Genomic DNA, 18,601 nt, shown 5'->3' with positions numbered 1-18,601 from the left:
TGTAATAGATCAAGTGTAATACTTCAGGTGCAGTAAATGAAGTTCAATACAAGTGGAATACAGCAAGTACAAGTATAATAGATCAAGTGTAATACATTAATTGAAATACTTCAAGTGTAATAGATCGAGATGTGTAATTCAGTAAGTTCAATAGATCAAGTGTAATACAGATCTAATAGATTGAGTGTAATACATCAAGTGTAATACTTAAAGTGAAATAAAAGTGTAATACAGCAAGTCTAATACAGAGTCCGCCAGAAAAATGTATACACTGTTTGTCAGGCTCTATCGAGATATCGATATTGTCGATCGATTTGAGTTACGAGTGTGTTCTAGTATGGTCTTTGGCCCAACAGATGTTGGTTAGTACCTTCGACCATAAATATAATAGACTGGCCCTGACGTCATTTTCGTGGCTCCAACACCTCTGGGCTGAAGTCACGTGAATGTTGGCAAAACATGGTTGTTTCGTGTTGCGCTTATGGCTGTACTCAGCGTTTTGTAGGGGGAAATGGCATTACATTTCACGTGTAAGTGTTTCTATGACAGTGAAGATGCTTTTATTGAAATCTGCTGAAGTGACTTTTATATGTTTTTTACACTTGAAATAGAGTATCACGTAAATTAAAGTGTTGAAAGTGACGCCTGTAAAGTCAGACTCATATTAAATTTTGGAAAGTATCTGTGATAATTCGGTTACAGAAGTAAATATAACTGTTTCTCGTTCCTACTCATAGGTTCCCTAAGGATGAAAACCGAAGGCAGCTTTGGATACAGGCCCTGAAACGGAAAAACTTTAAGCCATCGGCATCGCCTTTTTGTGTATACAAGTGAGATTATAATAAGGTAAAAGCTCCTATAGTCGACACTTGAAGAGAATTTTTTTCTACCTTCTAATACTATCAAATAAATGTAGGCTCCAAAATTATTTTCTGAAACTTCAAAGTCTCACCTTTCATCTAAAATATCATTTTTTTTAAACTGATAGTTTAAACTTTTGTAAAAATAGTAGGACCTGAACCTTTGAAGTGCACCTAAAATTGATACTCTAAAATGGACCTGCTCCTAAAGTCGACAATTTTGGCACCTATAGTTGACATAATTCCCATATCCCATTTTCTTTTATAAAGTGACTAGAGCTCAAAACGCGGCTAATCCAACATTTAAAGTTTTGACACGAGCCCACTCTTAGTGTTTAAAAGAATTTTTACGACATTTTACTTTAATTGATAGTTTATAGTAATTTCGTCCCGCTGCCCACCAGAGGGGCGTTCGATGTATTTGTTAGATTTTATAAATGATACTGTGGGCAAATCCAGGTCACATGTAGTTCTGCCATAATTTTTCGCAAATAAAAAAGGAAGCGTTTGACAGTCAATTGAGAAATGTGGGTAATATACTATACAAACATAGGATGGCAGACCGCTGATTTGAAATCCCGCCACGTTTTGCCAACAGTCACGTGGTTTATGTTGGAGCCACACCAGCCCTATAGCTTCTGCACAGCAAGGCCAGTCTACTAGTATCTATGGTCGAAGGTTAGTACCTTCATGTTGGTATTGAGAAAACAAGATGGCTGGAGCACGCTTGACATTTGAGTAACTAATATGTATTGTGAAGTGATTTTTCACGTTTGATAACGCCGTTGAAATGCAGTGCCAGTGGAGGTGTGAGTTTGAAACAGAACCACCAACAATTAAATGCGGCGTTGACAAGTTTGAATTGCATGGAACGATTTTTGATATTCACAAAGGAAGACAGCATACAACTACAAGTTCTACTTCGACGGTCGGCTCTCGTGTTGAAAACGTTTGTTAATTCTCCACAGAAGTCTGCCACGCAATGTGCACATGAAGTGGGGGTTAGCAGTACAAGTGTACGAAGGATTCCGAAAGCTGCAAAGTGGAAAGTTTACATTCCACGTTACTGCACGCGATTAATGATGATGATCCTGATCGCCGAATGCAATTTTACGACTGGTATCAGAAAATGGCAACTGATGACAAAGAATTTGTGACGAAGGTAGTGTGGAGTGACGAGGCACAATTTAAACTTAATGGAACCGTGAATCGGCATAACAGTGTGTACTGGGCACCGGAAAATCCTCATCTTAATGTGGATAAAGCGGTCGATCTACCAGGGGTTCACGTGTGGTGTGGACTATCATACAGGGGCTTAGTAGGACCCTTTTTCTTTGATGCTGCTGTCACTGGAGGAGTGTACCTGGAAATGTTACACACATCAATTTTGCCAGGTCTACGTGCGTTTTATGAAGCTACCACCTAGCCGTACGAGCTTTTCTGGATGACAACTTTTTGGGGGAATTGCATTGAATGAAGAGGGTCCACTGAGTTCCCTCCACGGTCGGTAGATCTAACACCTATGGACTTTTATTTGTGGGGATCCGTGAAAGACAACACCTATCGACGTAAGCCACGCACACTGCAGGAACTTCGCCAGGAGATTGCAGCGATATGCGCAAGGATCTCCACTGTAACACTGAATGACGTAGTTGCAGCGACCCCTCGTCATTCTGTTATGTGTGCAGCCGCCAACAGTGAACATTTTGAACATTTAAAGTAACCATGTGCTAAAATGAACGTTGTAAAACACATGTGATCAATTATCGTTCCTTAAAGTATGTATGCATTTTTCTGGCGGACACTGTATATCAAGTGTAATACAGCAAGTGTGATAGATCGAGTGTAATACATCAAGTGTAATGCTTCAATATTCCCATAGAATGATGTAATAGATGTCCGTGGGATGTCGCACCCACGCTGACACATTTCTACTGCACGTGCCACACTGGCAAGTGCAGGAGTCCCACGTGTCTTCTGTGAGCCACTGGCTTCATGGAGGAGTGTGAACCACATGGACCATGGCTGTGCCATACCCTCTGGCAACCGAGGGTGATGACATCAGATATTGGCTTCACAGACAGGAAATGCATGGGCACCACGTCAGCAGCCCTCATCTCCATGCCACTGGAGTGTGAGATGTGAACCCAATCGATAAGGTTATATGAATGGCTAGGATAGTGCTCAAAGCCAGACTGATTGCCATGAATGTGCTCCCACGAATCCACGAGCTGGAGGATACTGACAATTGTGGCAAGCTCTGCACATGCAGTGACACAGTACCTGATGAAACTTCCTGGCAGATTAAAACTGTGTGCCGGACCGAGACTCAAACTCGGGACCTTTGCCTTTCGCGGGCAAGTGCTCTACCGACTGAGCTACCCAAGCACGACTCACGCCCCGTCCTCACAGCTTTACTTCTACCAGTACCTCGTCTCCTACCTTCCAAACTTTACAGAAGCTCTCCTGCGAACCTTGCAGAACTAGCACTCCTGAAAGAAAGGATATTGTGGAGACATGGCTTAGCCACAGTCTGGGGGATGTTTCCAGAATGCAGCGGAGTGTGCGCTGATATGAAACTTCCTGGCAGATTAAAACTGTGTACCGGACCGAGACTCGAACTCGGGACCTTTGCCTTTCGCAGGCAAGTGCTCTACCGACTGAGCTACCCAAGCACGACTCACGCCCCGTCCTCATAGCTTTACTTCTGCCAGTACCTCGTCTCCTACCTTCCAAACTTCACAGAAGCTCTCTTGCGAACCTTGCAGAACTAGCACTCCTGAAAGAAAGGATATTGAAGAGACATGGCTTAGCCACAGCCTGGGGGATGTTTCTAGAATGAAATTTTCACTCTACAGCGGAGTGTGCGCTGATATGAAACTTGGGTGCAGTTGAAATCTCCTCCAAGTAACAAGGTGTCCTACCATCCCATAAAGAGGAGCATGACTGCGTCCATGAAGAAGGTCGACCCATTCTGGACAGAGCATAGATGTTGAAGAGCCTGTCTCATTGGACAGTAAATGCCATATTTCTGGCGTCTGAGATATAATGGACGTCTCCAGCAAGTGTACCTTAGTGGAGGAGGACTACCACTTCCCTAGCAGTGGCAGAAGCACGTGAGACACAAGTAGTGTAGCCGAATGGTCCTGTGAAATCTTTAACATGCACCTTCTGAAGGAAGGCAATGTCAGTGTCCGCTGCGTTTAGAGTATGGCCAGTTTGAAGGTGTGCACTTATGTTATTAATTGTTGTTAGGCGGTAAGTCTGATCCGCCGCCAACTCCATTAAGTTGTTTGCTATGTCGCTTGCAGCTACTGGGGGTGGCCCCAACGAAGGTACCTATGCAGCCACAGTCACTGGGACAGTGCTGGTTACAGTTGGTGGGACCAGCACCACCGCCCTCGGCACCCACAGGGCAATCTGGTTCACTCTCGATGTCATCCCCCAAAGAGTCATATGTGACACTTGGTACCAGATGACGGTCAGTGGAATGTTTGCACGCATGCTAAGCATCAGAAGGTGGACCATCGGCATCAATCGTAGGTATTGTAGCCATTGTGAGATTGTGACAGGGCAGATGGGCTGTGTCACTATGCAGCAGGGTAATTCTACCTGACACCTGGCTGGTGGAGTCCTTTGCGTCATCTGATGGTGGGTCCTCATCCTGTTCGTGCATCTAAACGAGGCGATCATCAGATGGCATACAACACAGCATTTGACATTTTCATGGGGACAATCGTTTGATCCGTGTTGGAGTGCAGGTGGCAGTCATCTGATGGTGCTCCCATAGGGAGGAAGGTAGAAATCGATACAACTCCTGATTCCATGCCGCAGCCGGCACAAGTAAATGGCTGGCCACTGTACATAACGTAACGATGGTCCAGCAGCCCTCGATAGCTAAGTAGCATGGCACGTGCTTTGTCAATTCGATCTTGATTTGTCACACAACAGTTGAGATCTGATATGTCTGAAACGTATGTCACTTTTTAGCCAGTTGGCTTATCGGGTTACCATACAGTTCGAATGCTGATAGCAAAAGTAACCCAAACAGGGTGGAGGCCAAATCCAGCGTGGTCTATCGTGATATCGCCTTCATGGCCATCAGGGTGCCCAAATTTGAGATCATGAGCGTATCTGCTCTTGACATTCAGTTTGGTGTAGGCCGGCCGGGGTGGCCGAACGGTTCTAGGCGCTACAGTCTGAAACCGCGTGACCGCTACGGTCGCAGGTTCGAATCCTGCCTCGGGCATGGATGTGTGTGACGTCCTTAGGTTAGTTAGGTTTAAGTAGTTCTAAGTTCTAGGGGACTGATGACCTCAGAAGTTAAGTCCCATAGTGCTCAGAGCCATTTGAACCATTTGTTTGGTGTAGACGACGCTGGTAGTAACTGATCAGAGCATCCTAATGATGTTTCGATGTGCGATATGAAGAGCATCCCAGATGAAACGTTCAGTCCTGTACTCGAGTTCTGGCATTGTCCATCTGAAAATAAATCTTAACTGTGTGCTGACAAGACGAGCATACCACGCTGCTCTCGAAAGACGGAATTGATACACTTGATGCGACGAAAAAGTAAACAGGAAACACTCTCGTGTGTGCCGCACAACAGACGGGACGGAAACATCCTCACCACACTGCTGCCTATGGCAGACTCACACAAGGGTTTAGTCATCTGATATTTATCTCCTGTCTCATTTATCATAATATGTCTTAAATGCCTACACCGTAGATGCCTTATTAACTGATATTTAATGATGGGTTTTTGATACTTTTCAGTGCGTCATTACCTTGAAATGGCGTGCAGAGAGTTGTGACACAAAACAGCTAAATAGGCCAAAATGGATATGACGCCTGCCACATCGATTAACGTCACATTGAATTGTAACTACTAGTTTTGTTCCATTAGAGCCCGAGAGGCTATTTGCCTTTGAAATTAATTATAGTGTGAAAATAATGTCGTAATGACAGAATGTGTAGCTACACATAGACGAAAGATTGATTTTAATGGCTCTAAGCACTAATGGGACTTAAAATCTGAGGTCATCAGTCCCCTAGACTTAGACCTACTTAAACCTAAGTAAGGACATCACACACATCCATGTCCGAGGCAGCATTCGAACCTGCGACCATAGCAGCAGCGCGGTTCGGGACAGAAGCGCCTAGAACCGCTCGGCCACAGCGGCCGGCAGATTAAAGATTCTCTCACTCCAGGGCATGAGGATGTGGAAACACAAAAATTGTTGTTTTATTTAGATGGTCACACTTCCTTTTTCCTTTTGTCCTTCGTACCACATCAGAGTGTGAATGACGGAGTGTTTGTGGTTGTTGTTGTTCAGTCCTGAGACTGGTTTGATGCAGCTCTCCATGCTACTCTATCCTGTGCAAGCTTCTTCATCTCCCAGTACTTACTGCAACCTACATCCTTCTGAATCTGCTTAGTGTATTCATCTCTTGGTCTCCCTCTACGATTTTTACCCTCCACGCTGCCATCCAATGCTAAATTTGTGATCCCTTGATGCCTCAGAGCATGTCCTACCAACCGGTCCCTTCTTCTAGTCAAGTTGTGCCACAAACTCCTCTTCTCCCCAATTCTATTCAATACCTCCTCATTAGTTATGTGATCTACCCATCTAATCTTCAGCATTCTTCTGCAGCACCACATTTCGAAAGCTTCTATTCTCTTCTTGTCCAAACTATGTATTGTCCATGTTTCACTTCCATACATGGCTACACTCCATACAAATACTTTCAGAAACGACTTCCTGAGACTTAAATCTATACTCAATGTTAACAAATTTGTGGTAGCAGCATAAAAACTAACCAAAGATTCGTTGAAGAAAGATGAAACTGCTGGGAAGACTGGGCAAAGAACTGACAGACGTTAAGGGTAGCATGTGTCGATAGCTGCAGAGGGAGTCAAGTGGCTCATCCAATTGCAGCCTTTTTGTTTGGGGCAGAGAACATTGGGTGTGGGAGTACGACATTCTCAGCAGTGTTCCAGGCCAGCTGAGAAGGAAGACGTCTCCGTGCTCAAGGTCACGATGGTAAGAAATGTGTCCAGTAAATGAGCTACAGAGTCGTTAATCTTGCGAGAAATGTGTGCTTTATAGACAGTGACGATGATGAAACGAATGTTAATGTGATTATTTTGGCAACTGTAGGCTAATTAACTGGTGGTAAGGTAGGGATTTCGGTTTGTGAGATAAACTGGCCATCAGCTTGGTACTTGGGTAAGTCAGTAACTTAAGGTCTTTCAGTGCACAGCTCAAATGAAACTGTGGGATCTAGTGTGTGGTTTGTTATGGTTTAATGATAATTTTATGTACCTTTCTTTGCATCATAGTGGGGAGTACAACTGGCGGGAAAACGGACGAGAGCATGAAATTTTTCAAGTTTATTTCACCGTTCTGCGCTACAAAGATTTTACATGTTTGTGGAAATGAAGTGTCGTTGGTTTAAAGCAGCAAGTCTGAGACTTTTGGAGAATTTCCTTGTGTTGGGTACTAGTGTAATGGTTTGTGCCATGTGGTGACAATGAACAGTACATTAGAGCATTGTTACGAAATAGCTGAGTAGTTAACAGAAATGGCTGTGAATTCGAGCTCAACTAATGAGGGATAATTTTCGGTATTTTGTGCCGTTTCCTTTGTACTTGTGGAAGAACATTTCGCACCAAATCCGAAGAGGTTTCCAGTTGTCTCATAACCTACAAGTGTGTTTATTAGTATTGTTTAAAGGCAGTTACAGTCCAGTGAGAGTGTTTAAATGATTTTATAATGCCTATCCTGCGTGATTTCTTTGTGTGCAAAACCTTTGGCTATGAGAACCTAACACAGAAAAAAAACAGGTGTAGTTATGCAATTGCTGTCGAGTGTAAAAACCTTAGGTATATTTTTAGCATTTGTGTTAGTCTGTTCTAGACACCAGACGCTTGTAATGTTCCCAGGAGTTTCAGTAATTCAAAGTAATAATATTGCTTGTTGAGTGTAAGAACAATTTTTAACGCAGACTAATTTATTGTGGGTGATGGCGTTACCGAGAGCGATCACATAAGCAGTCAGATGCAATTAAAAAGTGCAAACAATAGGATAATCAAAGTTTCATTCGTTTGTATTGAAATAACTGAGTTTTTCTGTGCTAAATAGTTAATTACGCGTTATTCTGCTAGGTTCAGCTTGCTTCGTCAACCCCTTCAAAATCATTCTATAATCGCAGTAGCTTAGATTACCATGTGGTTTGCATCCCTGTATGTTGAATCCGAAACAGTTTTTTTCACATGATTGAGTATTTCCTTCATTTCTTTATAGTGTGACGCCGTTAATTAAAGATTAGGAGACCCATTGACAGTAGACTTGAATTAATGAACCATTAATTTTGCGTATTTAGAAAGCGAACTGAACACAAAGAATATTTTTTAAATAAAAAATAAATTGTGATTATACCTGAATCTCCCATAATACCTACGAGATACCTGCTGAGAGTGGCATAAATCAGATGTCAACTCATATAATTAAAGAGAAATTTGAGATGTAAGTTAAAATAGTTCATTAAAGACTGAAGCAAATGGGCAAATACAAAAACTTCACCCTCCCTCTAGACTGCTCGCTCTGAATGTAGGCAATGAAGAAATACTTTGCTGTCTAACGTTCACGGCGTGCAGGAAAAGGTAAGCCAAAGCGCGACTGCAAATTGTCAGCGACTTTTCCATCGCAAGTAAAGATTCTCGTTTGTCGTCACGTCTTGTGGATGCACTGTGCTCCCATTTCGCCCTTCATATCTGCACATAAATCCATTCTACCTACATTACTAATTAAAATCATGTTTCTTCACGAACGTCTGCCATCGTTACAGTAGAAAGAAGTGAGACACGCTGTCATTAAATAACTACATGTACCGCTATAGTGGATGCTGTGCCCTTCGAACTATTTTGTTGTTCAGTCACCTCTACGTAACCCGGTGTATCTTCCTATAACAAAAAAAAGCTGTGATAATTGATAATCTATTATGAAATTATACTGCAATACCCCGCCGCCCTCTCGACAATTTTAAACATAATGCTAAAGTGTAGACCGCTGTTGCTAGGCAGATATAATTTGTTTTGAGCAATTATATATTCATGTGTGTAAAATACGAGTATTTATCTCCCTAGTAATGTCATAATACAAAAAGGAATTTCATAGCTACTTTGCTGAAATATATGGATATAAATATAATTAATATACATTGACCAAAGAAGTCGCAAACATGGTCCGTAGTAGGATATAATGCCATGTTTATTTAATCGTGCGATTCGCTAATTTGGACTAATTTTCGTTGTCAAGCACATTTGTAACGTCTGTATTTCATGTCATTTTCAAATCACTCTTAATTACGTGAAATATTCCGTCATGTTACGAAAGGATCCACACTGCAGTGACACCTTTTAAGATAGTATTCTGAACCTTGCCGAATTTCGACTAAGCATCATTGTCAAGCTCATTTGTAACGTCGGTATTTGAAGTAATACATGCTAAATGCAATGCCAAGAGCAAACTTGAAGGTAAAGAAATGCAACATGATGAACAGTATGCTTCAGGGATGTTCTGAGACTCAATTTAATAAAGCTCAAATCTTAATTTGAAATTTCTCCTGTGTTATGTTTTTCAAAATTTATGCACACTTATCTCCTTAACTTTATAAAGCACTGCACTAATTTTTTCTTGTCTTTCTTTTATCCAGTAGATCGAAGATTTATTATAGTTTCTACCAAATTACAGGGAAATTTTTTAAAAGTAGGAAAAATATTCTAAATATAAAAATATAAAAATAAGATATAATAATACTTTTTCTGCTTAGTACAACTAATATGAGGAATTAAATAGGCAAAGAATCTCAGCCGTCATATCGTGCATATCTGGTAAGTACCTGGTCTCCTTGACATCTGTATTATGGGATAAAGGAGTGTGTGAATTTGAAGAAGCGATTTATAAAATGATGTACATCAATTTCTTAATTATTTTCTTTATAAACATCTGTGCATTCTAAATTTATGAAAATACTGCAAATTGTTCTGCACGAAATGTCTTAAATTTTGAAACTGTACAATATATATGTAAGTAGGCTGTTTAGGTTCTTATATTGATAACGCCGCCGCCACGTAGCGCTCTGTATGAAAATCACTGGCTGTGCTGTGTGCAGTCTGTGGCTAGTTTGCATTGTTGTCTGCCATTGTAGTGTTGGGCAGCTGGATGTGAACAGCGCGTAGCGATGCGCAGTTGGAGGTGAGCCGCCAGCAGTGGTGGATGTGGGGAGAGAGATGGCGGAGTTTTGAAATTTGTAACACTGGATGTCATGAACTACTATATATATTATGACTGTTAAGGTAAATACATTGTTTGTTCTCTATTAACATCTTTCATTTGCTAACTATGCCTATCAGTAGTTAGTACCTCCCGTAGTTTGAATCTTTTATTTAGCTGGCAGTAGTGGCGCTCGCTGTATTGCAGTAGTTCGAGTAACCAAGATTTTTGTGAGGTAAGTGATTTGTGAAACGCATAGGTTAATGTTAGTCAGGGCCATTCTTTTGTAGGGATTTCTGAAAGTCAGATTGCGTTGCGCTAAAAATATTGTGTGTCAGTTTAAGCACAGTCATGTATAATTTTTTCTAAGGGGACGTTTCATATGGCGACCCTGCCAGGATACGAACCTGGAATCAATTTTACTGTGATAAATGACCAGGACTGTCAGGCTGTTTAGGTTCTTATATTGGTAACGCCACCGCCACGTAGCGCTCTCTGTATGAAAATCACTGGCTGTGCTGTGTGCAGTCTGTGGCTAGTTTTCATTGTTGTCTGCCATTGTAGTGTTTGGCAGCTGGACGTCAACAGCGCGTAGCGATGCGCAGTTGGAGGTGAGCCGCCAGCAGTGGTGGATGTGGGGAGAGAGATGGTGGAGTTTTGAAATTTGTAACACTGGATGTCATGAACTACTATATATATTATGACTTTTAAGGTAAATACATTGTTTGTTCTCTATTAACATCTTTCATTTGCTAACTATGCCTATCAGTAGTTAGTGCCTTCTGTAGTTTGAATCTTTTATTTAGCTGGCAGTAGTGGCGCTCGCTGTATTGCAGTAGTTCGAGTAACCAAGATTTTTGTGAGGTAAGCGATTTGTGAAACGCATAGGTTAATGTTAGTGAGGGCCATTCTTTTGTAGGGATTTCTGAAAGTCAGATTGCGTTGCGCTAAATATATTGTGTGTCAGTTTAAACACAGTCATGTATAATTTTTTCTAAGGGGACGTTTCATATACAACAGAAGTAGTGCCTAAAATAAACAGGTGGTGATTCTTACTCTGTATGGAGCCAAAAAAGTAGCCTCTGCCCTTCAAAGGGTCACCCGCTCCCAGTCACTCCTTCCAGTGGCAACAAAAATATAGTTTCCACTATTTTGTGTAATGACTGACGAATTTAAGAATTTTAAATGCTATCATAATGTGCTCATTATGAGGTATTATCTTACGTTAAGTCACAGAAGAAACTACGTACATACTTTGAGGCAGAGTAACTCATGGCGCATGAATCTCCCCTTATTCTGTTCATCCACTATTTGAGAATTAGAGCACTTAGCGACTTCCAACAAAGTTTCTCACGTGCGCCAGTGCAGTACCCTGCTGCGGTGCACATACGGGAACCTGGCGGACAGCTCGCACGGACAGTTTCGGACCATTTCGCCACCGTTCCACGTGGGAAAAGTGGACACCAACATCATTCTGTGCGAGGTTTCATTTTTCTTACTGTGTTCTGATGGCCATGTTCGAAACTTTTCCTCGCTCACACCTCCCACAAAGATTTATCGCTGTTTCGCTGTTAATGCTGTGGAAATTCAGCATCGGGCATGTAGTTTTATTTTAATCGAATCAACTATTGGTTCTTGGTGAAAACTGTAAATTAACTAAACAAACACTGTTTCTTGCCTTATTTCACAAATTTTATTATTAATATTACTGCACAATCTAGGCTTCGGGTTATAAGCCCATTTTCAAGTACGTTACTGATCCCAAAGATGATAGTGTGCAGATAAACATGATGATAAGGTGAAGATAGCCGTCTCAAATTCTTAAGGTATCGATCCATAGCTTAACCTAATATTATTTTCAATTGATTCTTTAGTATTAACTCTATTCGAAACACATACTGCAGGCAGTATCCATTTATCACTGAATGCACTAGCAAAATTGCATCATTGAAAGACACATAGTCCAAGAGAAGTAACATCAAAAAAGCTTAGATGCGTTAAAAACTATCTTTTCTGCGTTTTCAATCAAACATTTTACTTACTTGGCGTCAAATATATAAAAAATTAACCCATTTTAAAGTAATCAGATACTTGAAGCTATACTGTTCACGGCAGTTTGATTCCTTGAGGAATACGGTGTGGGGTGGTTAGTGATGATCTACAGGTCAATGAATTGATCGGACTCTTACAGGATAACCATTTAAATACGTGTAATTTAGACGCTAATCTTACCTGAAGGCAACGCATTTGAATGTACTTGTTGATTCATTGAAATTTAATCGTAATACGAGGTGCATTCAAGTTCTAAGGCCTCCGATTTTTTTTCTAATTAACTACTCACCCGAAATCGATGAAACTGGCGTTACTTCTCGACGTAACCGCCCTGCAGACGTACACATTTTTCACAACGCTGACGCCATGATTCCATGGCAGCGGCGAAGGCTTCTTTAGCAGTCTGTTTTGACCACTGGAAAATCGCTGAGGCAATAGCAGCACGGCTGGTGAATGTGCGGCCATGGAGAGTGTCTTTCATTGTTGGAAAAAGCCAAAAGTCACTAGGAGCCAGGTCAGGTGAGTAGGGAGCATCAGGAATCACTTCAAAGTTGTTATCACCAAGAAACTGTTGCGTAACGTTAGCTCGATGTGCGGGTGCGTTGTCTTGGTGAAACAGCACACGCGCAGCCCTTCCCGGACGTTTTTGTTGCAGTGCAGGACGGAATTTGTTCTTCAAAACATTTTCGTAGGATGCACCTGTTACCGTAGTGCCCTTTGGAACGCAATGGGTAAGGATTACGCCCTAGCTGTCCCAGAACATGGACACCATCATTTTTTCAGCACTGGCGGTTACCCGAAATTTTTTTGGTGGCGGTGAATCTGTGTGCTTCCATTGAGTTGACTGGCGCTTCGTTTCTGGATTGAAAAATGGCATCCACGTCTCATCCATTGTCATAACCGACAAAAAGAAAGTCCCATTCATGCTGTCGTTGCGCATCAACATTGCTTGGCAACATGCCACACGGGCAGCCGTGTGGTCGTCCGTCAGCATTCGTGGCACCCACCTGGATGACACTTTTCGCATTATCAGGTCGTCATGCAGGATTGTGTGCACAGAACCCACAGAAATGCCAACTCTGGAGGCGATCTGTTCAACAGTCATTCGGTGATCCCCCAAAACAATTCTCTCCACTTTCTCGATCATGTCGTCAGACCGGCTTGTGCGAGCCCAAGGATGTTTCGGTTTGTTGTCACACGATGTTCTGCCATCATTAAACTGTCGCACCCACGAACACACTTTCGACACGTCCATAACTCCATCACCACATCTCCCCTTCAACTGTCGATGAATTTCAATTGGTTTCACACCATGCAAATTCAGAAAACGAATGATTGCACGCTGTTCAAGTAAGGAAAACGTCGCCATTTTAAGTATTTAAAACAGTTCTCATTCTCGCCGCTGGCGGTAAAATTCCATCTGCCGTACAGTGCTGCCTTCTCTGGGACGTATTGACAATGAATGCGGCCTCATTTTAAAACAATGCGCATGTTTCTATCTCTTTCCAGTCTGGAGAAAAAAAAACGGAGGCCTTAGAACTTGAATGCACCTTGTATTAAAGTAAATTTATTGACTGAAGTATGCCCCAGAAATCAGACCATTTGATCTGGAGCTACAATTACGTTCAAAGAATATTATCTTTGGTTTTTCAGACCTGCATGTGAAATTGAATCTTGACAACCTCGCCTCGTATACTGAAAGAAAGCACATGTATGTACCTGTATGTGCAGTGTACACACCTCAAATTGTAACAAACAGGCGAACTTATGACCATGGCAAAGATAGACTGTGGATTACGGAAGATTATACAGTGGGTGCGCAAAATTAGTAACAACAATTTTGATTAAATGAGAATAACGTCCACCACAGTGTGAAGCAGGCGTACATCGGTGTGTAAATTAAATGCAAAGTAGGCAAATAAATCCTATGTCGGACGCAAGACACGATTAACATGAGTAGTGACGCTATTAATAGACGTGGAAATGGTCGAAATAAGGTGCAGTAACTTCTGCACCACTACTCCTGCTGTAAGACATGTCAGCAACTGACACTCGTTACCATGTCCGCAACTCTTATAACTTTCAAAGTAGTGCTTTTCCACTGCATACAGTGAAGCAAACATCCTAGAAATGAAGCTGATTATATTTATTATTTAAGGATCACGTAACCATAGAAAAGGTGTAGGTCATTAGGGGGCTGAAAATATAGTATTCCGACTACAAAACTCTTGTATTATCTAACCAAGTGAACAGTTAACAATGAATAATGTAGAACAATGCTCTGAAAATCGTAGCAAATTAAAATAAAATGACTCTAAACTCTGTGGGACTCGCTTTTAAGTGGAAGTTCAAATGGCTCTGAGCACTATGCGACTTAACTTCTGAGGTCATCAGTCGCCTAGAACTTAGAACTAATTAAACCTAACCAACCTAAGGACATCACACACATCCATGCCCGAGGCAGGATTCGAACCTGCGACCGTAGCGGTCGCCCGGTTCCAGACTGTAGCGCCTAGAGCCGCACGGCCACTCCGGCCAGCTTTTAAGTGGAAGACTGCAGCAAGTATCAATGAAGAAGACTTCCACATCTGGTCAGCTCGCAAAAGCAAGTAAGGGAGACCATAATTTAATACAGATAATTGAGCATTGAGGATGTATAACCAAACGAGTTAAATGCAGTCTGCTCAGAAGACGTACTACGCCACAGCCTGAGCGAAACTCAGATAATTCGAGAATAGCGAGTGGTCGCCAGTCGGCACCAGACTTTGTGCAATTCCCAAGCTCCACTTGCAGGAAGATTGAATGCTGTTACCAGTATGACGAACAGATATATCCTTTTTTCTCCATGAAAAGCAGCAGCAACTTCCCACTCAGACCTTGCAAGAATCATCATTACAGGTACAGGTTTTGAACAGCCTCTGTCCATACGTCAGCTCCATCTGAACTACGTCCATTGGCGGGGGCGTTACTTTGGATTGGACAGTCCGTAACTTTGGAGGGAAGCACGAACTTCCTCACTCTAGGAAATGATTGCAGGCGGCTGCTCTTTGACTGTGCAGACAAAAGGCAAATTTCACCGTCAAGCACTCTCAAGGAAAACTTGTAGTGACCGGTGGCACTATGCCTATGGAAGACAGATTAGCACCAGGAACTGCCCACATAATTCGGGAAACAGGACCGTTTCCGCGAAAACTGGAGGCGCTTGTTCCACGCTATTGAAACACCATGGAAAGCTTTCTACATGACTGCCGAACCCTCCACACCACTCCCTTCTGGTGACAAATAGAACACTATCATTCCCACAAAATGTGAAAAGCTCACATAATTATACGTAATCAGAGTAGAAACAAAACAGCCAAGTGGTAATATTGTGATGAAAAAAAAAGAAAAAAACGGTGGTGTATCAACTACGAGTTTTAATCAAAGTAGTGGTGGTGAACAGCTGACGGGACACAATGTGTGGCCACATGTAACTAAGGACACAAGCATCACAAAGTCATAGATTAATTATGATTTGAAGAGGCTCTGAGAAAACATAGTGAGATAGAGTATAAAATGCTATAAATAAAGAGTATGGAATGCAAGGCTGTCTATGTGAGCCTGAAAACGTATTGAACAACCAATTATCGGAAGTTAAGCTCCAAAAACCAACTAATCGAAATATTGCAACAATAACATGGCTTACTAGTGTCTTTAAGCTTGAGTGATAACTGACATAAGTAAGTAGTGGGGTAATTGGGCTACAATGCCTCATTGTGAGTTGCATACATTGAGGGCCAAGCATACATTCAGTGGCAAACCTATCGTTATGCTAACTGGGGACAATACCCCTTAACCTTCTGTTCTGTTGCTTGTCACTCTCTTCCCCTCCCTCCTTAACTTACCGTTCTCCTTTTTTGTCATCCTCACCCTCGCCTTAACCTATTGCTCTCCTTAACATGTTGTTCATTTCTAAGCTGCTTTTCTTTGTCAGCCTCCCCTCTGAGAAATCCTCAGCCTCCCACCCCCTTCCCCTCCCAATAACTTATTATTCAGTTCTAAGTCACTTTCCCTCTTCCCCGCTAATTTTTAGCATACTTTTGCTACCAAATTGATATCAAATTAGCAATGCAAATTAATTAATTGGATTAATTAATTACCACTCTCCCAGATAATGTCATGGGTTTTCCCTACCTGGGACATAGGTCCCTCTGGTAAATCCCAATCCCTCCCCACCCCCCTACCCAGAAAAGGATGGTGGAAAATTCAAATTGTGGAGGGAAATTCAATAATGGTGAGAAATTCACAATTCCGTGGTAAATTCGAATTTTGGCAGTAAATTCAATGCTGATTACATTGTATTGCAGAGGACATAATAATAATGTATAATCTTAGGAATACTGACACAGTCTATGACATCACATTCGAAGATGATCGACCCAGAATACTAGAGCAGTCTAACTCCCCTCCTCCTGTTGCAGAGAAATTCAAAAATTGGTGAGAAAATCAAAATTTTCTTCCTCTGGCTGCGAATCATAAGAGTTGGGAAGGGGTAGTTGCCACTGACCAAGCGTTGACAGCAGCTCTATCCAGTTTCGTCAATGAGTGCAGGATGTAGATAGGATATTCTCGCTACCAGTGTAGAGCTAGAGATTTGCACCAGCCAGTCTGGACAATAACCCAACATGGGAAGTCTGGGTGCTAACAACAGGACAGCAAGCGATCTCTGAAGCACAGGGGAGTAGCCTGCTGCCAATCTACAAGTGAAATGCTGCTGAGTGAACACAACGGTGGCTAATAATATTAGAGCAATGACTCAGTATTCCAGTGCAGCTATAAGTACCTATCAGCTGCGACATAGTCGCGAATGTGAACAGTGATCCAGGTATTGTCAAATTATGCGAAAGTGAAAATTAAACAGCGGTCAGCCCTCGCCTTGTCAATTAAAGCCAAAAGTGAGATGAACTGCATTAGGACCCAATTACGTGAAACGTATAAACATAAAGACTTGTTAAGTAAAGAAGCTTTCGATTTATATTTGCAATTAAGAAACCAACTGTCTAGTACTTAGTTTCAATTTGTTTGGCAAGAAATATCTAACAGAGTAAGGAGTAATGTTGAAAGAATAGAACAGAGGCATTACAAAAAGTTGGGCATACTGCTAAAGCGACAGAAGGTAGGGGTGGCGTTGGACAACATCGTTTTTATGATAGGGTACCTAACTTGCCAAATATCGAATTGAATGATCCTGAAAACACTTTGCTCAATAACTGTCACTACAAATCCTAATAATCGAACCATTACAAGAATCATAGTTGGAACTAAAATGGGGTGTGAAGCAACTAAGATGACGAAATTAGAAGATGCGGACACAGCCGTTGAAGTTAATAAACCTTTAGCCCGTCAGTGTAACTCTTCTACTGCCATCAATCACGAGAGCCGTATCTTAAAATACAAAGGGAAGGTAATGGTCATTTCTGCAGATAAGGGTAACACAGCGGTCCTTATATATATATGAAGAGTGAGACAGGGTTGTAGCCTATCCCCGATGTTATTCAATCTGTATATTGAGCAAGCAATAAAGGAAACAAAACAAAAGTTCGGAGTAGGTGTTAAAGTCCATGGAGAAGAAATAAAAACTTTGGGGTTCGCCGATGACATTGTAATTCTGTCAGAGACAGCAAAGGACTTGGAACAGCAGTTGAACGGAATGGACAGGGTCTTGAAAGGAGGGTATAAGATGAACACCAACAAAAGCAAAACGAAGATAATGGAATGTAATCGAATTAAGTCGGGTGATGCTGAGGGAATTAGATTAGGAAATGAGACACTTAAAGTAGTAAAGGAGTTTTGCTATTTGGGGAGCAAAATAACTGATGATGGCCGAAGTAGAGAGAATATAAAATGTAGACTGGCAATGGCAAGCAAAGCGTTTCTGAAGAAGAAAAATTTGTTAACATCGAGTATAGATTTAAATGTCAGGAAGTCGTTTCTGAAAGTATTTGTATGGAGTGTAGCCATGTATGGAAGTGAAACGTGGACAATAAATAGTTTAGACAAGAAGAGAATAGAAGCTTTCGAAATGTGGTGCTACAGAAGAATGCTGAAGATTAGATGGGTAGATCACATAAATAATGAGGAGGTATTGAATGGAATTGGGGAGAAGAGGAGCTTGTGGCACAACTTGACTAGAAGAAGGGATCGGTTGGTAGGACATGTTCTGAGACATCGAGGGATCACCAATTTAGTGTTGGAGGGCAGCGTAGAGGGTAAAAATCGTAGAGGGAGACCAAGAGATGAATACACTAAGCAGGTTCAGAAGGATGTAGGTTGCAGTAGGTACTGGGAGATGAAGTAGCTCGCACAGGATAGAGTAGCATGGAGAGCTGCATCAAACCAGTCACAGGACTGAAGACCACAACAACAACATAT

The sequence above is a fragment of the Schistocerca cancellata genome, chromosome 9, assembly GCF_023864275.1.
Source record: "Schistocerca cancellata isolate TAMUIC-IGC-003103 chromosome 9, iqSchCanc2.1, whole genome shotgun sequence".
Taxonomy (NCBI): domain Eukaryota; kingdom Metazoa; phylum Arthropoda; class Insecta; order Orthoptera; family Acrididae; genus Schistocerca; species Schistocerca cancellata.
This window is presented reverse-complemented; position numbering follows the sequence as displayed.